Below are 22868 nucleotides of genomic sequence, written 5' to 3' on the forward strand. Positions count from 1 at the left end.
TCACTTGGCTGTTTTGTAACCCGGGGCCCCCACAGGGCACAAGTGTTGGGGGCAGTCGTCCCCTCCACCTTTTCTTTTGTCGACCCCTCCCCCCCATGGCTTTGCATCTGATACAGTTCTTTCTCCTGATCTAAAATTGCTGAATACCATTTGTTAATGCTGCCTTTCTTGAACAGATCATGGATCATTCTACTTGTGGCCTTAGTGGTAAAGGTGTCATGGTCTGTGTGGCTGGGAAAGTGGAAAGAGACCCAGGGTTGGAATTAGTTGCTTCTTAAGTATTTAAAATAAGCAAACCAGAAATGGTTTTGTTGTCCTTCTCTTTCTGTCATCAAAACTGTGATTGTGCGTCACCACATGGCATCATGATGTACCTGATGCTTGATTCTTGTACTTGCAGTCCATAGGGGTGCTTAGAACCATGTAGCTGCTGGCAGATTTTCTTCACTTCAAGTTGCACATGGTTACTTGGTGATCCATGTACTGTGCAGTGTTATGTACGTGGAACATCTGGAGCCATCAGTTCTGTGTTCTGCCCTTCAGTACCTCTAGAAAATAGATATTTTCGTTCCTCGTGTTGCTTCTGAAATAACTGTTCCTTCATGATGTGCTGGTGACAGGTCAAAAGAGATCAGGTAATGTAGCTGAAGATGAAAAAGATTTTTCCTTGAACTTTGTGGTTGTTGAATTTAGCAATCAATAGCAGAGACTACACACTGTCTGGGAACTGGCCAAGTATATCCTCCGGCCTTGATTACCTGTTGTGATTGGCCTGCTGTCATCAAGTCTGTTGAAACGTGTCCAGGCAGCTCCATTCCCTGTTGGAAGTTTCAATATGATTTAAAGAGGAGACAGAAATCTGTAAGTGCTTGTAATAGGACACATCATCTGTGTTCAGAGTGGTCAAAAATACAGATTGTCATTCTGAAGAAAAGAGCTTATTACAATTCTAAAGAACTTTAATTTATGTATTAGTTCATTTTATACAGTCTGAGAAATTTATATGCCACATGTACAAGACTTTTTCTCTCTCAAACATGTTGTTTCAGTCTTGCTGAAATAACTAGCAGTTGTACTTATATGAGGGCACAAATGGCCCATCATCTTACAGCTAACTAAAATACTGTATGTGTATAGTGTAAATGAGCAAAGATGTTTTGAAAATCTTACCTTCATTTTCTGACTTCCTGCCTTTAAGGGTGATGGGCTTAAGAATATGTTTTGGTTAATTTCCTTAGATTTACAAGAGAGAAGGTAGAAAAAACCATATGCTTTCCTTGTATTATGACGATCAGAAAGTATTTGACAATACAGCTGTACAATTATATGAAATAAAGGGCACAACAGGAGACAGTTCTAAACTTCGTAGAAACTTCATACTGTATGTGAACATTACTTTGTTTCTGTAACTTATAACTTTGATTTTTAAATTAGATCTTTTAGCAGATTGAGTTGGCACAGGTCCTCAATAAAATAATTTCTTGGGACATTTCTGTTCATAACTTAAAGCTGTGCTTGAGTTGTTCATATAAAAGATCTTACTTTTACAGAAAAATAATTTGTCATTCTTATGTAACTTTAAACATTCAACAGATAAGTCTTATTTTTGTTTAGTTTTTTCCCCAAAACCTCTTACTTTTTTAAAACCTCTTAATGTAATGGGTGGTAAAATTTGGCCCCCCCCCCACACACACACTGCCACATGCACACACCCACATCTTCCCCACACGCTTCTTAGCAGGACTTTGAGAAACCAATAACCTTGCTTAGCTCCAAGCTCTTGAAAGATAGGGTGAGTGGAGTTAAGCAGATTGTAAGATCTGATGGAATGATTACTTCTGTGCTCCCTGCTGTGGGGAGGAGCAGTAGTACATCCTTGGAAATGTGTCCTTGGACATTTATTAGGGACTTCATCACATGTGTTATTCTCTAGTTAATGTGTCTGATAAACTTAGAGCCTTTTTCTGCTTATTGGAAAGAGAACAGGCTGTCTCCTGACAGCTACAGGCATGCTGATGTGGAGCATCTTTCTTGATCATTCTCTGTTTTGGCTGCTCTTGAAAATGACTTTAGATGTGTGCTACTTGTCTTCTACCTTCTGCTTTTGTTTAGCTCAAGTGTTATGTCTCTTTCCAAAGAAGTGGAAAGTGAAATTGATACAATTCTTGTTAGTTTCTCTGTTGTAGGCTGAATTCTAAATAATAATAATAAAGCCAACATTTCAATTTCTCTTCTTTTTCTGGGGAAGAGCCTCACAGAGTTACCAAGGTGGCTATAGCGTGTCTTAGTTTCAAGGGCCATCTTAGTTCAGATTCTGATGGTTTTTCTCCACAACCATGAAGTCTAGAAACTACTTTTAGTACTAATTGTACAGTTGTTTGGGGGGGGGGCGATAACTTGATTTTCCTTACCTGTCAATTTCCCATTGGCAAATAGACTTTTTCATGTGATCATAAGTAAAAGTTTTATGTATTCCTGGGGAAGGGAGATCACTCCTCTGGCTATCCTCCCTCCCTGGGGTTTTCATGCACTCCTGTGGGTGGGGGCATTGCCAGGAGACCCACTGTTGGGACCCAGTGTCCACAGATATGGTACTCTGGGTCTAAACAACTATGGGGCACTGCCAGAACCCAGAGACGGCAGCTGCTTGGGCTGAGAGTCCCGAGCAGCTGTGGGACTCACAGCCCCCACTGGGCAATGTGTACCCCTTCAGCTTGGAGCCCTGTCAGCTGATAGGGCACCCTGCTATAAGTACAAATTAAAACTCAGTAGCAACCAGCTGTAAAATTGTACACATTTTTGAGGTCTAACATTATAGCTGGTTGGAGCTTTTTTTATTGTGTGATGGGTACTTTGCACGTGTCACTCGTCTTAAGGTAGTTGTGCAGGTAACCAGTGAATTTCACAATGCCTGTAACAAATAGACAGGGCCTAAATGTGATTTTGCTCTGCTCTGTTAGAGTCCCTGAAAAACAGTCAATTTAAAAGGTGGATTTTTTTGTGACTCAATCTTGGGGGTTAGTGGATGGTATTTTACCAAAATATATGTATTAATGGATTTTGGGGGACTTGAACTCTAGGAACTTGATTATGCTTAGGAACCTAGGTCTGTTTAGATGTTTAATAGGTGAAATAAAATCTGGCTCTAAGGTGGGGTATGAATGCTAAAGATGGGTGGGAGAGCAACAGTGACGCTGCATGGGTAGCTGCACCCCTGCTCCCAGTAATTTCCCTCCAACCGGGGTGAGTATACCATGCTGTGAGAGCAGCAGCTGGGATCTTTTCTTAAGTCCTCAGTTAGGTAACAGTGTCCTTTTCTGTGCAGTGCAGCTTGTCATTTCCCTTCTCTTCCCTTGCCTTCTGCTGTCCCCAGCTGATGGGGGTGGCGAGTGGGAGAGGAAGAGGTTCCAGAACCACTCCTGCCCCATTCCAGCCAAGCTATACATGGAGACAGGACTGACTAGAGACAATGGTGGTAGCAGCAGGCAGGTTCCCCTCTTCTGTGCCTGCTCCTGGGATGTCAGGGAACACTGAGGGACTGTGTGGGGAGGAGGAGCCCACCCACTGTTGCTGTCTCTGTTTGAGCCCAGCTCACTACAGAGCCTGGCTGGAAAGGGGTAGAAACAGCTCTGGAGCCTTGTCCCTGAGGCAGCTGGTGACGGGGAAAAGCAGGCCAGGGGAGGGAGCATGCTGCTGAGCCTTGAGGGGAAAGGAGGGGTTGGGGAATTCTTTCCTGATTTGGGGACTTAAAAATATGTGTCTGGTTGTTGCTAGAGGTGCACTGATGCGTTGGTCCGCTATCAGATCAGCACTGATATAAAGAAAATTGATTGTATCAGTAATCGGCTTGATGTGACCGATAATTTGGCCAGTAAATGCCTGTTCATGCGCACAGCCACAGCACAGCACATAGGCGGCAAGGAACACAGCCTGGTAGCTTCGAGAGCTACGTGCAGCTGGTAAGTCTGTTGTGGTAGAAGGGAAGTGGGGAGGGAAGGGGTGTTGGGGGTGCAGATCAAGGCCCCCACGGTGAGGGAGGGAGTAGAGCTGGGGCAGGCACTGCCCAGTTGGGGCAGGGTGTGGGGACGGAGCCTTGGCTTGTCTGGGGGACATAGGGAGGGGGTGGCTCCAGTTGCTGTGGGCACCCCAGGAGGGCACGGGGGTGGGGCCACGTGCCTCTGGATCTACATGGAGTGTGGGTGGAGTGAGCTGTGGGGTGGGGCCAGGGGCTGTGCTGGGCTTTTTCTGGTGGGGGGGGAAGTTGTGCCATGGCTGTGCTTGGGGCAGGCAGTGGTGTTGCTGGGAGTGGGGATTAGGGGCGGGGGCTACAGCGAATTTTGGGTTGGCTACAGCCCCCCCTTCCCAGCACCACCGCCACCTGCCCCTGAGTGCAGCCCAGCCCAGTCCCTCCCCACCTCTGGTCAGGAAGAGCCCAGCACAGCCCCAGTCCCAGTCCACTCTGCCCCGCCCCGTCCTGCGCAGATCTGGGGATACCACTCCACCCATGCTCCACCCCCCTGCACCACCTGGGTGAGCTGTGGCTTTGTCCTGCCCCACTCTCTCCCTCACCTCAGGGGCCTTCATCTGCCCCGCTCCACCCTACCCTACCCTTCCCTTCCCTGCCCTTCCCTCCCCTCTCCCCTTCCAGAAACAGACTTACCAGGTACATGCAGCTATATCAGAAATTGGACTGGTATTGGCCGATATGCCTCCTTAAAAATTGATTATTGGCCCCCAAAATCTCTATCAGTGCACCCTAGTTGCTGCTTCTAAAGCATCATAAAGGGGGGTGCATCTGAGCCACTGCTCCCTCTCTGGATCTGCCGTTGACCATGAATATGTTAAAAAATAATTTTATAGTTTGCCTAACAAACATCTCCTTTTTCTTATTCTATCAGCTGCTCCCTTTTCTTTGCTTCTTGAATAGATCTAATTCACCCCATGTTTTTCTTAGAGATCTAATATAGAATAAAACCAAATGGCTAACAAGAAAAAAGGGGGAGACCTGTTTAGGGCAGGGTTGGCAAAGATCTAGCCCACAGTCAAGATCCAGCTCATAGAGCTATTGTATTTTGGGTTGTAGGAAGTGTGGGGACATGGCCTACAGCACAATTTGGGCCCTTTGGGCCCCAATATGCATTGCTGTTGTTGGCGTGGGAGCAAAGAAAGACTGTGTGGATGCAGCCCTGCTTGTTCTGGTGCTATTAGACCCTAGTTGTTACTAACCCTGTGGATCTTGTCTGGGAGGAGTCTTGTGCTTCATGTGCAGCCTGAATGAGTTTGACATTCCTGTTCTAAGGACAGTGCCTAGGTAAGATGTCAGCTATCTATTATTACCTGTTGCTGGAATGTTGTCTGTAGAATTTTGCATTGTGGCTCCTGTTTTTTGCATTCGTTTCCAGCTGCTATTTAAAGTGTTTTGGACCTTGCCTCTCTACTTGCAATTTGTACCACTTTAACTATATCAATATAGTTGTACTCGTTTGATCATGAGTTGTACTCGTTGATACAGTTTAACTATATTGATATAGTTAAAATGGTAAAACCTGGTACAGTCTCCTTAGTTTGCAGGTAGTTATACTGGTATTGTTTCTTTTCTTTCCTATATGGAAGTAAAGGCTTGTCCTCAAGGGAAAATGTATGTGTATGTTAGTTGTGCATAGATACAGGAATGAATATCATATTAATAAAACAAGTGGTGGTAGCGTTCCTCCCCCCTCTTCAACTTATATGAAGTAGCCTGCTTTTATCCACTTTAAAGTGACCTACAATTTTGGAATGAGTTATACTGGTATAAAGTCTATGGAAATTAGGGCTGTGCGAAACAGCACCATTTAGTTTTGACTTCCATTTCAACAAGACAGTGTTTTGTTTTGAGTTTCCTTTAATTTCGAAAGCACTGTTCTGTTTCATTTCATCAAAATTGTTTCACTATCTCAGTGCTGTTTCAATGTTTCACCCATAAGCTATAATGGAGAAGCATGATACTGCCTATAAATTTGTCATTTTTTGACAGATTTGGATGAAAACAGCAGGGATAGTAGCCCCTTCTGAGGGCATGAAGTCAGCCAGCTTTCAAGGAGATAGGTGCAGGGGTTTCTGGGATACTGCACCTCAAGCTGCTGACAAGCAAAACGTGTGTGTGTGTGTGTGTGTGTGTGTTAAATTAAGGCGTGCCCTTGCTGGTGCTGGGGTTGTACAGGAAATGGTAGTGTGCCCCAACGAGCTCTCCTCCTCCCCTAGAGCCTCAGTCCGGTTCATCACTTTAAGTAACAACAGGTAAAATAATAACTTAGTGAGCAGCAGCACAGTAGCACTAGCAGCATCTCAGGCAGCCAAACTGTGACAGAGCCCTTCTTTCCTCTCCTGCAGTTTTTCTCCAGCATATGTGCCAAGGCATGCCTTCACTGTGTCCTTTCCCCCTCCCTCTCCTTACTTTCTGTTTTCCTGCAGGCAAGCCCAGCTTCAGGTTTGAAACTTGAAACATTTTCACTGCGGTCATTTCATTTCTTTTCGATGTTGCTGTTTCAAGCTCAAAAGGAGTCAAAACGAAACAGTTGGTGAAATTTCACACTGCCCTACTGGAAATGTATCCTTATTTCAGATTAACTATATCACTTTTGTCGGCCCATCTTCTGTCAGATAGTGATACATTGCTTCACAGCTGAATTGCTTGTCTCTTTACGTGCGTTTGGGATCATTCCCGTTGAGCTCGGCCTTGGTGAGTCTGCAGCTGGAGTACTGCATCCAGTTTTGGGCTCCACAATTCAAAAAGGATGTGGAGAAGCATGAGAGAGTCCAGAGAAGAGCCATGCACATGATCAGAGGTCAGGAAAACAGACCTTACAACAACAGGCTGAGAGCAGACTTGGGGGTGATCTGATGGCCACCTATAAGTTTATCAGGGGTGTTCCCCAGGATCTGGGGAAACAGTTGTTCACCAGAGTGCCCCAAGAGATAACAAAGTCAAACAATTATAAATTCCTGCAAGACCGTTTCAGGCTGGACATAAGGTAGAATTTCTTTACTGTCCAAGCCCCCAAGGTCTGGAATAGCCTGCCATTGGAGGTGGTTCAAGCACCTACTTTGAACACCTTTAAGAGAAATTTGGATGCTTATCTTGCTGTGATCCTATGACCCCAGCTGACTTCCTGCACCTCGGGCAGGGGGCTGGACTCAATGATCTTCCGAGGTCCCTTCTAGCCCTAATGTCTATGAAATCATCTTGTTTGGAAATAACTTTCCTGCTGACATGCCCCTGGAATTATATGTTTGTAACACCTCTGGACTTATATGCTCGAAACAGCCGTGCCCTGTTTCTCTCTGTGGTTCTTTTCCTTGCTTTTTGGGGAGAGGTGTTGCATTTTAGAAGCAGTCACTAGAATGCCAATAAATGTATGTCTATTAAGGGAAACATGGGAGAAGGGGCTCTTCCAAGGCATGTTCCAGTGCTGGAGCATCACAAAGGAGCTCCTGCAGAATTAAAATAGTTTTTGGAGACAAAAACAGTACTCTGGTAATACTCCTGTTCTAACCTGTGGTTGTTATTAGAAGGAACTGCACTGGATTCTTGCCAAGGAAGCCATCATCGACCGTTGGGATAGGCATCTGGAAAGTTTGATTGTGGCATCAGAAAGGTACCCAGCTCACTATGAACCTGGTTAGGAGGAAATTCCCTTGGACAGCCAACATATCTTTGGGACTGAAGGTATTCTGAAAATCCAAAGGAAGAGCCAGCCTGACAGTGCTGTGAATAAGAGCTCTTGCCCATGGGTGTTCAAAGTGCAAGATGCTTTAAACTGAGAACTTCATTGACTCACTGACTTAAGAGGAGTAGACTAAGCCAGCCTAAAGAGGGTGGTGGGGGAATGCACTCCTAGGATAGTTATATCAGTGGGTAAAGAGGAAAAACTAAAACAAACTTTCTCATGCTCATACAAGCTATGCCAGTATAATAGTATATGTCAGGGGTTTCCTAGATTCATAGACACTAGGGGCTGTAAAGGACCTCGCGAGATTCAGTCCAGATCCGCTGCCACAGGCAGGAAGTCTGCTGGGGTCAAATGACCCCACAAGGTAAGCATCCAAACGCCATTTGAAGGAGTCCAGATTAGGTGCTTGCACCATCTCTGTGGGGAGTCTGTTCCAGACCCTGGACACTCAGACTGTAAAGAAGATTTTCCTTGTGTCCAGTCTAAATTGGCCATCCAGAAATTTGTGGCTTTTAGACCTTGTTATCCCTTGGGGAGCCCTGGTGTACAACTGTTCTCCCGGATCCTGGTGTTACCCCCTTATGTACTTACAGGCTGCCACCAAGTCGCCCCTGGGGCCTTCTCTTTGTCAGGCTGAAGAGTCCCATGTCCCTCAGCCTCTCCTTATAAGGCTTCCTCTCTTGGCTGTGGATCATGGGGGTAGCTCTCCTCTGGACTCTCTCAAGCTTATCCAAGTCCCTCCTGAAGTAGGGGGCCGAAAACTGGATGCACTACTTCAGCTGTGGTCTCACTAAGGCCGAGTAGAGTGGGAGGATGATGTCTCTGGTTTCACTTGCAATACATCGATGGATGCATGCCAGAGGTTGGGTAGTTTTGCTTTGCTAGCCATGGCATTGCATTGGTGGCTCATGTTTATCTTGTGGCCAGTCAGAGCCCCCAAGTCTCTTCCATTCGTGGTGCTAGCAAGTGTAGCACTGCCAAGCCTGTAAGTATGAAGCTGGGTTTTCCTCCCTGGTTTTTCCTCCTACCCGGCACTTCTCTGCATTAAATGCCATCAGGTTTTGGTCCACCCCCCTTGTACACCTGTCCAGGTCGGCCTGTATTCCCAGCCTGTTCTCTAGTGTGACCACCTTCCCCCATAGTTCTGTGTTGTCCGCAAGCTTTGCCAGTCTGCATCTGATGCCTGAATCCAGATCATTTCAACATTTTCATTAGAATACTGGCCTGAGTACTGAGCCCTGAGGGACACCACTAGTCACCTCACACCATGTTGATTTGTTCCCATCAGCCAGTACTCTGGGTGCGGCCCTGGAGCTAGCTCCCCAGCCATCGGACTGTGAGATGATCAAGGCCTCAGTTTTCCAGCTTAGCCAGGAGGGCATCATGGGAGACCAAGTCAAAGGCCTTCTTGAAATCCAGATATGACATCAACCTTATCTCCCTTGTCCAGGCAAGGACTTTGGGCAAAGTGTCAAAAATACCCTCAACCTTGACTTGCAAGATGTTGGCATGCCAGGAGCAGATGACAGGAGAGCCAAGAGGGGCCTAATCCTTGCTGTGGCAATGCAGCCCCAGTCCTTCCCCCTCTGTTCACCATGAGGCACGTATGCCAAACAAAATGCCTTTGCATGCCATACTCTGGCACTTGTGCTTGGGGTTGACTACCCTGGTCTATATTAAGGAGAGAGTTCCAATATAGCAAGTTTGGCTTTAAAAAATATCACACTAATTGCAGTAGTTATACTGGTACAAAATCTTTGTATAGCCAAGGCATAGATTTTGTGCCCGTTTCTCTTTTGGAAGGGAAAAGAATCATTACTTTTTCTCTCCCAGCCAACCTCTAGAACAGTATTTCCCAGCCTTTTCCGTCCCACTGCACACTTGCATAAATAAAAAAAATCACAGCACACCTGATGCAGAGTTGGGGGTGGGGCAGGGAGGGTAACACGGTGCTTGAATCGCTGGCTGGAGCCATGCGTCCTCCACCTACTGCTGCTACAGACGGATGGAGGGGGCGTGGCTCCCCAGAATTCCATGGCACACCTGTTCATGCCTGATGGCAGACCAATTGGGAAGTGCTGCTCTAGAATACCTTATGTGGGTTGGAAATCAGTAAATAAGCAGGTAAATTCATGAATTGATCGTTTTCTTATTTTTTTAAGTAGAGGTTAATACATTGATACATATGATACATTGGTCCATATCATATCAGCATTGATAAACGGGAAGTTGACATTATCGGCAATTGGCTATTTTTGGCTGATGTCGCCAATAAATGCCGCTTGCATGTGCACAGCTGCCGCATGCACGTGGTCAGCCTGGTAGTTTGAAGAGCAGTATGTGGCTGGTAAACCTGTTGCGGGGCGGGGAAGGGGCAGGGGAGGGAAGGGACATTGGAGGGAGGGGGGAGATGATAGAAGTCCCTGTCGTGAGGGGGTTAGTGGGGCTGAAGCAGGCGCTGCTGAGCCAGGGCAGGGTGGGACATGGCACAGCTATGAGCAGCTCATCTGGTGTACGCAGGGCAGATCCTGCTGCTACACATCCCCCGGGGGAGCCATAGGGGGCAAGTGCTCCCCCAGGTATGTACATGGGAAGAGGGCAGCCTGAGGCTGGGAGCTGCACCAGGTTCTTGGTGGCAGGGGGGCTGGGCCAGGTCTGTGCTTGGGGCAATGGCGTTGGGAAGGAGGGCTACAGGGGGTGCAGTGACGAATTCTGGGGTAGTAGCCCACTCCATAGCCTCCCCTCCCCAGCCCAGCATTGCTGTTGCCTGGCCTGTGTGCAGCTCTGGCCCAACCCCTCTCTCAGCTGGCAAGAGACCAGCCTGCAGCAGCAACTCGCCCTTGCCCCATCGCACAGATCCAGGGGGGCACGCCCCCATGGCTCCCTGGTGGGATCTTCGCGCCCCCCCCCCCCCCCCCCCCCCCCCCCCCCCCCCCCCCCATTCCCCTGTCATTCCCCGCCCCGATGAGCCTCTTGCAGATCCGTTCTGTGCCCTGCTCTGGCTGGGCAGTGCCTGCCCCAGCCCCACTCCCTCACTGCAGGGGCCTCGATCTACTCCCTTCCTTCCCTCTAACAGACTTACCAGCCGGACGCTGCTCTCCAAGCTGCTGGGCTGCATATCAACAATTAGGTTGGTATTGGCCAATATGGCTTGTTAATAATCGGCCATTGGCACAGGTCCAAAAAATCTTTATTGGTACACCCCTATTTTTAAGCAGTGCAAACACCTGAAAAGATTATTCAGTGTTGCAACTTTGCAAACCTGCCCAACATGGGCAGGGTGGGTGCAGGACAGAGGTGTGGTGGGGGGGGCGGGGCTCATGCTGCTTCGCACACCCCAGGAAGGCGTGGGGGGTTGTGTGCTTCCACATCTGCATGGGGCTGGGGCTGCGCAGGGCTCTTCCTGGCAGGGGCTGGGCCGAGCTGCACTTGGGGCGGGTGGTGGTAGCACTGGGAAGGGGGGTTGGGAGGGCTGCGGCAAATTTTGGGGTGATTGCAGCCCACCCATAGCTGCTTCCCAGCACTGCCACTGCCTGCCCCAAGTGCAGCTCGGCCCAGCCCCCACTGGGTAGAGCCCTGCTGGGCCTGTAGCGGCAGCCGCCTTGCCCTGGGCAGATGAGTGGTGGGGGGCACATGCCCCCACCCCTGCCCCCCACCACGTCATCCTGGAGTGTATGCAGTGGCAGGAGCCACCTCCCTCCCTGTGCCACCCCTGGATGAGCTGCGTGTGGCTCTGTCCTGTGCCCCACCCCAACCTAGCTGTGCAGTGCCTGCCCCAACCCCACTCCCTCCCTCCCTCCCTCACCTCAGGGGCCTCAATCTGCCCCTCCTACCCCATGCCCCTTCCCTTTCCCTTCTCCTTCCACCATAACAGATGTACCAGCTAGACACTGCTCTTCAAGCTGCTGGTCTGGTCTTGGAAATTGGATCAGTATGGGCTGATATGTTTCCTTAAAAATCGGTTATCGGTATCAGTCCCAAATATCTCTGTTGGTGCACCCCTAGTTTTATATATTAGATTTGTGCAGTATATAAAGTAAAAACTTTGGAAGCATTGTACCATCATAAAAACAGAAGGTTCAGCATCATATAATTTTTGAGAAGAGGCTGCAAGAACTAAGATTTAGTCTAGACCAACGGTGCTAAATCTTTTTCCTTAGGAGGCTGGCTGGGCAGTGCCAAGTCTCTCTGTGTGCCACTGGTCCCAATCTGGTGGGTGCTCATGGTTGGGGCAGGTTGGGGGATAGGCTGGCCCCAATGTGGCCCTGTAGGGGATAGGAGCTTGACCCAGCTCTCTGGGGAAGAAAGGGTATGACCTGACCCTACAGTGGAGGGACGGGTTGTGGCTCAGTCCCGGCTTAGCCCTGTTGGGGAAAGGGGGCATGGCCTTAATGCAGAAGCCGGGGGAGGGAGTGTGGCCTGGCTGTTCAGGGGGCGGGCGGGGGCAGTTAGGAGGCATGGTGCAGGCCCAACCCACCATGTGGGACTTGGGATTTGGGAATTTGGCAGAGGACAGGGTTAATATTAGTGGCCAGAGGTCCCCTGTGACCAAATTTCTGGACCCAGGGGGAGCCTGTAGGCCAGATACAATGGCTCTGCAGGCTGCATTTAGCCCATGGGCTGGAGGTTAAGCATCCCTGGTCTGGAGAGGACCAAGGGGGATTTGATAAGTCTTTAAATACATGAAGAATTTTTACATAGAAAATGGAGAAAGACTTTTCCCAGTGGCTGTAGGGGATAGAGCTAGGAGCAGTGACCTCAAGCTGCAACAGAGGAAATCTAGGTTGGAGAGTAGGAAGAACTTTCTGATTATGGTCAGGCATTGGAATGGATTATCTAGAGAAGCTGTGGAATCTCCATTCCTGGAAGTTTTCAGGAGCAGGTTAGATGGTAAGGGACGATACTGACCACATGAGATCCCATCCAGGCCTGCTTTCCTATGGTCAGTAGAAAACTCTGCTCAGTTTTTATCACAACACTTAAAAAAAATGTGTACCAGAAAGAGGAGTGTATAAATGGGCAATGTAAATGATTAAAGATTTTGAAACAATTCCACATAAGAGACTGAAAAGATTGGGCTGTTTATAAGGAAGATACTGCCTATAACTGTCATTTTGCACATCTAGCTTTTTGAGTAGTCCCTAACCTGTTCTTTCATTACTGGGGGCTGTTCACCTCTTCTCCAAGCTGTGCTGCATGGTGCAGCAGTCTGTGACAAGCTGGAGAAATGAAGACTTGACAGTTAAAATTAGATAGATAAATAATAGCTTGTATAACAGTAAGCAAAAAGTAACTATAAATATACTAATGTCAGAAAGGCAAGAGGTCTCAGATAAGGCTGGCCACATGGTGGGACAGAGGTTGTGTGGTGGCCATACCCTCTGCCTGGCTGCTGCTGCCGGTCTGCCCCACACCCACCACTAGGGGTACTGGGTAGAGAGGACAGTGGATGGGTCTCCTTGGACACCAACCTGGGATCCCTGCGGGCAGGGGTGCTTAACCAGGCAGATGGGTTGGGGCCACAATTGGGTAGGAAGCAGCATCTTGCTCCCTGCAATGTCCCTGCGACAGGCGCTGTTTCTGCCTGCAGGGGCATGAAGGGAGCAGACCACATTTCTGCCCCAGGCCCTGGCCCTGAACTGTCACTCCCCACAATCCCAGTTCTCGCCCCAGCCCTATCTGCCTGTCCCACTCCCAGATGCCACTTTTCCCCCCTCCCCCCACCCATCCCATTCATCTGACTGTGCATGCCCTGCCCCCAGGGGTCCCAGGCTAATCCCCATGGACCCCATCTGCTCTGTTTAGTGCCCCTGGTGGTGTGTGCGGGGCAGATAGGACCAATTGCCTTTCCCCCCCAGCCCACCACAGCTCGCTGAAACGTCTTAAGTGGCCCTCCAGCCCAAATAATTGCCCACCCCTGCCCTACCCTGTTCTTCAGCTATTCTAAGCTGCTTATTTTCTCCTTTATGCTTACTGCCAGCTACACTTGTCATTTATGAAGAATGAAGTAAAAAAGGCATTAAATACTTCATCCTTCTCCCCATAATCCATTATTAGATTACCTTTTGCATTTAGTAAAGCACCAACACTTTCCTTGGTCTTCCTTTTGCTTTGGACATACTTGTAGATTATTTTTTATTTCCTCCTTATTACATTTTTTTTCTTAAATCCCTTGCTGGTTGTATTTCATATCCTGCCTTTAACTGCAGAAAAGAGGAAACTGGGGGTGGTGATGATGGATTTAATTGATGCAGACCACTTGGGACTCTGGGAGATTTTGGAAGAAGCTTCAGTTTGTGAGTCAGTTTGTTACTGTTAGTGTCTGGCTTGAGTCATGCTTCCACATGGGCCCCTGGCAGACATGGAAATGAAGATATGATGGTTTCTTGTGGGGGATCCCCACAATCATGTTTCTTGCAGTGTCACACATGCATGGCAAGGAGGTGTGGCTGTGGGATCCAGCATCAGACCCCATCAAGCCTTATTGCTGGTGCAGGGGAAGCCTGGGATCCCAATCCTGGGTTCCTCCTTCATTGGCAAGTAGCAAGCTCCTGCTTCTGGGAGCCGCATCAACTGTTGGGTCTCCCAGCCACAGGAGCATACCCTTTGCCACTACAGCTGGGAGTCCTGTCAGCTGAGGGGGCTCCTAGCCATGGGGGCATATGGTGTGCCCCTGCAGCTAGGCCCAAGCCTGCTGCAGGGGCACACCATATTCCACGTTCAATTAATGGCATGATAGGAGCCAGCTACAGAGTTATTACACACTTTTTGTGTAATAACTTTATGGCTTATTTCTTGTTTTATTACACCATTACTTACATGAATATGCATCGGGGTAACAGTTTAAGACTGGTTAATCATGTCTTAAATGTAATGTGTCAGGGGCTTGAGAGTTCTCCAGTTGCTTGCTTTTGGAGTCCTGTCCTACCAGTGTCTGTTGGAGACAGAGAGAAATGGCTCCAAATAGGAGCCTAGCCAGATCCAACCCTAAGAGGCTGAAGTCACCATGATTTGTCACCAGTTCAGCTAGTAAAGATTTAAAACAGAGGGAACCTGTTCTGCTACTCTGGTACCCATGTCTGAAATAACTTATGTTGCACTACCTAAAGAACACGTTCTGCTGCCTGTTGATCAAAACCCTTAGTACTAAACACTTTGTAATTAGTATAGAGAATGGGATAGATTTGCACAGGTAGCAATATCTTACAGCAATTTACCAACTATCTCTGGTATCTTAGGCTTCAGAGTTGCCTGTGCTAGAGGATATGGGAAGTAGGATGGGTCTTTATGGTACTTGTCTCTTATGTTGAGAGTTCTGTGTCATTTGCTTACAGTTGAAGTCTTTGGACAGTTGAGCTGCCCCAACTACAACTACTTGAGGGGAAGAGAAGAGTATCATTTTGCAGAGGAAGAGAGATTATTTTGTGTTAGTTTTTTAACTTAACCCAGTGGAGGAGGCCCTTACATTTTGGGAGCAAATATGATTACATGAGTACTATTCCACTCCTGCATAGAGAGGCACAAGGTAGTTCTCATGAATGTTTCCTTTCTTCTCATTTAACAGAAGACTGTGCGTGCCATGGGCAGCATCTCTCTGTAGGGGTCTTCACTTTTGAACTTTGTTTATTCTCCTTTTGTCCATGTCTGATGAAAGCTGTCACATCACAAATCCTTTCTTATTTACATGTCTAAGCAGGTACACATGATAGCAAGTATGGGGTGGAGTTGTGCTTTTAAGGTCCGTCTCTATTAAGATGGAGTTAGCCTGAATTATGTTGGAGAATGATTTTGCTGTTTGTTTGTCTAGTGTCTCATAGTTCCATTTTGTAAAAAAAAGGAAATTCATTTGGAAATCTGTCTATCCACCAAGCAATGTTCAACCAGACATTCAGGTTAAATCCTAGCCCCCCCCCCCGAACAATATTCATGTTAAAGTATAAAACATTTGTCAATTCTTACGTATTTAAATTGGTAGATTCATGATTTTTATGGAATGGGATATGCTATCTAATTTGGCAAAACTTTTAAAGGGATTTTTCACCATGCTTAATTCCAAAAGGTGAATGGTTCTAAAAGAATGTGAAACAGCCATGGCGGGTGGGTGTGGGTATGGGGGTGGGCGGGTGTGTGCATGAGGGTGGAGGGGAATAGATTTTATATAGTTTGCCACTCCTTGAGAGGCAGTGATTCCTTGCCTACTGAAGAAGGCCACAATCTGGAAGGTAGTTGGATTCAGCCTAATACCCAGCTATTCAGTTTTGTAGCTGTGGCCAAGAATGTTTTGTCTTGCCAGAAGGCAACAAAACTGTTCCTACTCCTTGTGGACAAAGGTCTGGTTGTAGTAATGTGTGTATGTTGCTGGTTACATACAGGCTGGGTTATGGAAGTGCTTTCTGTGTTTAGAAGTTGTGCTAGTTGCCACATAGAAGATGCAACTAGTTTGAAATGCAGACACCTATTCCTTGTGTGCAAATAGTATAACATGCATTGCTCCATTTGTTTCCCAGCTGATACCTTACCTAAGACGAAGTTTTTGTTCTTGTAATTAAAGATATTGTTTAGATGAGTATCATTAAGACAATGGCTATGATGTAACTGAGCATAGCTTGGCAAAGCTTATCAGAGCTGAAAACAAGGCTCTTGGGGAAAGGTGATAATCTCTGGACATGTTTTGAAGGAAATCAGAATTGATATAAAGGCAGCTTCTTCACATCTCATTTGTTCTTAGAAGACTTCTTCAACCATGGCATTGCCACAGGAGGTAGAGTAGTTAAGAAAGAAAGCCTGTGGAATGTGAACCTTCTGAGGGATAATAAGGTGTCTTAGATCATCTATTACATAATCACAAAATATAAAAGTAAGCCTTGCAGCTTGCTTTTTCTCACTAGCTTCTCATTAAGTTCTTTTTCTTTCAATTAAATTGATTAGGAAAAACTTGTACTTGATTGGGGGCATCAAAGTACCAAACAAACCAAGTCTGTCTCTGATTAATTTAAAATACTATACAATATTTATTTTATTCCTTTGTGAATTCATAATACAGGCATACCTCGTTTTATTGTGCTTCGCAGATATTGTGTTTTTTACAAATTGAAGGTTTGTGGCAACCCTGCATCGAGCAAGTCTATCGGCACCATTTTTCCAACAGCATTTGCTCACTTCATGTCTCTGTGTAACATTTTGGTAATTCTCGCAATATTTCAAACTTTTTCATTATTATTATATTTGTTATGGTGATCTGTGATCAGTGATCTTTGATGTTACTATTGTAATTGTTTTGGGGTGCCACGAACTGCGCCCATATAAGGCGGTGAACTTAATTGATAAATGTTGTGTGTGTTCTGACTGCTCCACCGACTGGCCGTTTCCCCGTCTCTCTCCATCTCCTCGGGCCTCCCTATTCCCTGAGACACAACAATATTGAAATTAGGCCAATTAATAACCCTACAATGGCCTCTAAGTGTTCAAGTGAAAGGAAGAGTCGCATGTCTCTCACTTTAAATCAAAAGCTAGAAATGATTAAGCTTAGTGAGGAAGGTATGTTGAAAGCCGAGATGGCTAACTGCTTGGCGCAAGACGCCTAGCTTTCGGCCTAAGTTGTGAATGCAAAAAGATTACGACTCGCTGAAGGCTAAATGGTTAGCATTTTTTAGCATTAAAGTATTTTTTAATTAAGGTATGTACATTGTTTTTTTAGACATAATGTAAACATAACTTTTATATGTACTGGGAAACCAAAAAATTCGTGTGACTTGCTTTATTGCGATATTCGCTTTATTGCGGTGGTCTGGAACCGAACCCACAATATCTCTGAGGTATGCCTGTATAGTAAAGAGCTGTTGCCCTTGTTGAGCCATCAATTAGAACTTGGCTTGAGTAACTAAAAACAGTTACTATTCAAAGCCTACTACTGTGTGGCCTGTGGTTAATAACTTCATTTTAGACAATGAGACGTGTTGATTGTAATAAAGCTGTTCTATAAAGCAGGATGCACCCCATTTTGAGATTTTTTAAAATAAAAATACCAGTTTGTTGCATTTCTATTAATCCCTTGAAATAACATGCCACTTACAAGAACAGAAGCACTTTAAAAACTCCTTCTTACATAGTAGACTTCCATGTGAGTTCTAAGCACTTGAGGAGTTCCAGTCTGAAGCCTTAAAAGAAACAGGAGCCATGCTGACTGTAGCAAGCAAAGGAAGAATAAAATAAATGTCTCATTCCAAGAAGTTGAGGTTGGTAGAAAGGGTCTTTAATCCATATTTGGATTGCAAAACATAGTCATGATACGAGACTGTGCTCCGGATCAGGACTCAGCTAAACTTCAGAACAATGCTTATGGGACCCTTGCTTCATTTTAATTAACTTAGTCATTACTATGAGAGAGGTTCGTTCATTTTTATATATATTTTTTTTTAATCTTGCCTTTACTTTGGTTTCAGAACAGCCATAAGCTATTAAATTGTCCACTGCAAGAAGAAGGGGGTAAGGAAAGAACAGAACAGTTGGTAAAAGGACATGATAAATGATGCAAAAATATGTGCATCTCTTCATCAAACTTTGTTGTTCTGCATTTTCCTTTCTTTTTGAAGAGTGAAAATAGGAGGTGAAATGAAACCTTTATTACTCAGGCTTGAAATGTCACTTGACCCAAAAAATTCCCACTTGCCTGGCTGCCTTCCCCTTGCTTGGATTGTTGAAACAGTGGTTAAGCTTGGCCTTATTGTCTGCTACTGTGTATTGTCTACTGCACTGATGAAAAATGAAGATGTTATAGAATAAGGCTGGCAGTCTGTTAGTTAAGTGAAGTCACTGTGTTTGTCCTCCAGCCCAGGGGTGTCAAATGTATGGTCCTTGGGCCAGATCTAGCCTGTGATGCCATATGGTACGGACCGTGGGTCTCAGACTGACCCTGCATGTGATGTGCAGAGCCAGTCTGGCGCATGGGCTGGACCCAGCGCCACAGGCACTCAACATAGTACAGGGGGTAGGTCTGGGGTGCACAATGCATGCAGAGTCTGTTCTGGATCAGCCCTGTGCACTGGTGCCATGGCTGGTCCCAATCGGGCCATGGTGGAGCCAGTGCACAGGTCCAGTCTGGTGGTGTATGCCCTGTGTCAACCCCCTGGCCCACATGCAGCACCCACAGCACTGAGTCTGGCCCATGTGCAGGGTGCAACATACACTGGCCCTTCTTTGGGGCTTGTGCTGCCTGCTGTGTCTGGGCTGGACTTGGTGCTGCATGCTGATTTTGCACACACAAGGAGCCAGTATGCAGGGCTGGTTGGGCAGGGTGCCTCATGCAATGCACGTCCTATGCTGGTCTGTGTGCAGTGTCTCTGGCACAGGGTCCAGCTTGTGTGCTGCCTGTGGCGCAAGCCCTGGAGCAGGGCCAGTATGTACTGTGTGCAGCAAAGGGGGCTGGCTTGGGGAATGCAGTGTATGCAGTGCACAGAGTGCCCTGCCGGACCGACCCTGCGTGCTGGCTCTGGTGTGGCCTGATTCAGACTGCAGCCCAGCCCAGTCCAGAGACCCTTATCTGGCCTCTGGGGCTGAATGAGTTTTATACCCCTCCTCTAACCTATTTCCAGTATCAATTTGCAAAGATAATACTTGCAGCTTTCCTGCTCTTATCTAGCTGTCAGACATTTCTGGTTAGTTCTAGCCTTATTGCTTTCTATTCTGTGGAGAAAAGTGTTAAAGAGAAATCTGTCAAATACCTCCTACTCCTGAGATACTAGTTTGGACTTGCAGTTGGTTGTTAAAATCCTGTTTGAATCATGGCTGTCATGCAGACAATTCTGCAGGGTCTGGAAAGATGCCTTGCAGTTCTGGTTTTATTTTACTTTATTAAGCTTGGTGCTTTTGTGTCCATTCTGTTAAGAGAACCAAGGTGCTCAGTCTGTTTACTGATATGGGCTTTGCTCTTGTGAAAGTTCAAGCAAAAACATTTAATTCTCTTCCTTGTGGATTCTAAGATAGCTGAATTGAACAACTTCATGCATGTGAGCACTAAGTGAAATATTATTGCCTGGGTTCCTGGTTTTCTTGGTTGAAAAATCCCAAATTCTTTTATTGTAAAAATTAATTCTCTGGTTAAAAAGGTTCAGCTGTGGCTGTGTTTCTGTCTCCCCCTCTACCTTGCTTTGTGGTGCTGTGCAGCTCTGATATGCCAGTGCCCTGCCCCTGCCCTGCACTCCCAAGCCACTGCACTCCATCCCTGCCAGTGCCCCTCACTCCTGAACCCACAGCCACCTGCTCCCAGCCCTCCAGTGTGTGAGGAAGGGAGTCCACGTGTGGGGAAGGTGCAGTGCACAAAGATTTCTGCACCCACAATGGGGAATGGGGCTGCGGTGGGGCTGGACTAGCTCTGGGTAGGAACTGGCTCCATGGCTCACTGGACAGGACCTGGCACCACACTACCATGGTGTTGTGTGGCAGTGGTGGCAGCGTGGAGTTGTGCCCCACTGCTGCCAGGCAGGCAGGGGGCACCTCACCTTGGCAGCCATGGTGGTGCAACACTCACAACTGGTCTGGCCCTGCTGCAGCCTCCTACTACGCTGTGGGCTCAGAATTCTTGGGTGTGGGGGCCATGCTTCCATCCCCACTGCCCAGTGCATGGCCTGTGGGCCCCCTCCCCAACCAAAGCATGGTATATGCTCCTTTCCCTCATACCCCTGCCCAACGTATGGCTTGGGCCCTTCTGCCTGGAAAGCTGCCAGCCTGCAAGGAGAAACCCGTGGTTTCCCACTTTTTTTTCTTCTTTAATAGGGAAGGCTTGTGACCTTTTCTCATTTAAAAGAGATAATCCACATTTTTCTCTGTTAAAGGAGTAAATCCACATTTTTCCATGGCAAATGGAAAACGTGGATCCCTGCTTATTACCTTACAACATACCACAGCTTAAAGTTTCAACCTCTGTAACTGCTGGTGTCCTACAGTTTGGGATTCATCCTGCTTAGACATAATAAATCGGGGGTGTTGGTTGTAGCCATGTTGGTTAAGGACATGGGCAGACAATGTTTTTGGGTAAATGTGATTTCTTTTATTAGACCAACTAAATAGTTGGAATTTTTTTTTGCAAGCTTTCGGGCACAAAAGTACATGGACATATTGAGCAGTGCTGAGCTGTGGGGTCACCATGGCTTGAAATGCTGTTGACTCTGGTGGGTCTCAGCTGTCTGAACTATAAGATAAATCATGAGCTTTTTCCTTGGGCTAATATCATGCAGAATTCTCATTACCTAAAAATAGGTGCCAAAGTACTGCTTAAGAAGTGTGTTTATGGAGTACCTGTGCTAAAACTTGCAGCAGTTTAAGAAAAGGTAACATGCATCAATTTTTGATTAACTAAGTATAGGCGTACTATGTGCAGATTGCTACAGCCATGTTTAATTTCAAGGGTATTGTTTTCAAATTTGGTTCTCATTTCCATATACTCGGAGAGAGAAGGAGCTGACAGTAAAGAGAAGGGGACGGGGAAAAAGTTGGGGGAAAACAGAGAACAAATTCCCCTCCCTGCAATTTATTTTCCCTGCTATAGTAGTGGGAGGGGGACATATTCAAGGCAGCCCTCCTATAACTAAATTCTATACATGGGAAATTATAACAAATTAATACATTTTCCACATATAGAATCTAATTGTGGGGGAGTTGTTTTATAATCTGGCTTATTTGCTATTCGGGTAAGTTCAGTACTAATGAAAGCCCAACTGTCTTTCAAATATTTTTTGGGTTAGACAAAATGTCAGTTTGTAAGTCTTTTAAATATTCATGAATTTTAAAAACCTGTTTTTTTTTTACCCTTCAAGACCTAAATTTTGAATTAGACTGTCTGTTAGATGCAGTTCAGCTGTATTTGAAGTAGTAATGTATGAAGTTTAGATTAACAGGTGAAAATAAACAGATGTAAAGAAAAATGTGATCTAATATGGAATTACAGTTTTGTAGCCCTGCTCTGCTTAAGAGAGAAACTGTATAGGAAGAAACCTCTACAACTTAAAAGCAATAATACCACGCATCACTGTACTGAATAAAAGACCCCTACCCAATAATTGTGCTTTGCTTGTCAGACAGGAGGTGGATAAGTAAATCATTTTGGCATACTGTAGATCTTAAAGATGAATTGATCATCCAGCTAACTCTCTTTGCTCAAAAGAGAGCAGAATCAGAATGAATATGACTGTGTTCTTGCTACAACTAAGATTGTGTAGTTTCTTTGGAAAGAGTCCTTTGAGGCAGTCGTTTTACCCTTTTGTAGCCTAAAACAAGTATTTTGATGTTTTTAGCCATATCTAACTCCCTAAAGGTACAGAAAGGAAAGTACTTAATGATATCTAATATTTATTATTTGGATATTTATTTTTTACTTAGAATAAATGCAGTAGGTCTGTTGAGTCTCAATATCCCACTGATAAATAAAGTACAATGCATATAATATGTAAGTCTTAAGTTTGATGCCAAGCTCTTTTTGCTAGCCTCCACTGAAGCATTTGTATCCTTTATGCCATTGTTCTTTACATGTGCTAAGATTCCCATTCTAGAAATGAGCTACTGCTTCCATTGACACTGTATCCAATAGTAAAATTAAGCCTGTTGATTTTTGCTGGGTTATGCCTTTAGTTGTGATATACTTTTAGACTGAATTGGTGTCTCTGGCAAGTGTCATACTTAGTTTGCCACTGCTACCCCAATTTACTGTTTTATTCTGGGGGTTTTTTGCTTCAGTACTATCCCAAGTTTAAAGAATCACGGAATACTTGTTTTGAGAAAAATGCATACAGTTATATAATTCTGTTAGGTATATTGTGTGTGTGATAGACTATATGATAATTAATGTAAAAACTTTTTGTGCACCTGATCATTTATTCCTTTTAATCTGCAATATGCATGTCTTGAAAGGCACAAGTTTTTTTTGTAAAGCAAATGCAGAGTATTTGTGTGATTCTGCATGTAACCTTTGCCTGTCTTTTTGCTGTCTTGTCTTTTACATTGATGGTGTTACGGTGCTTGTTTAAATCCAAGGTAATTTTTTATTTCCCATCATTTAACATGGGGTGGGGGAGGGAAAGGGGTAGAGTCCCTTGTCTTGGATTTGAGTACATGTGGGGAGCAGGCAGCCACTGTGTCTCTGACTCCAGCCCCTTGAGTTGGAGT

The 22868-nt window shown here is 45.9% G+C and overlaps 1 protein-coding gene across 7 annotated transcripts in view; it reads left to right on the forward strand.

The window, feature by feature from the left end:
* The window catches only part of HERC1 (HECT and RLD domain containing E3 ubiquitin protein ligase family member 1), a 185013-nt gene that overhangs the window by 730 nt on the left and 161415 nt on the right, over window positions 1-22868 (forward strand). The gene's annotated exons all lie outside the window — the stretch shown is intronic.

Source organism: Crocodylus siamensis, chromosome 15 (assembly GCF_052110815.1).
Source record: "Crocodylus siamensis isolate JL-2025a chromosome 15, ASM5211081v1, whole genome shotgun sequence".
In the NCBI taxonomy this organism is placed as follows: domain Eukaryota; kingdom Metazoa; phylum Chordata; order Crocodylia; family Crocodylidae; genus Crocodylus; species Crocodylus siamensis.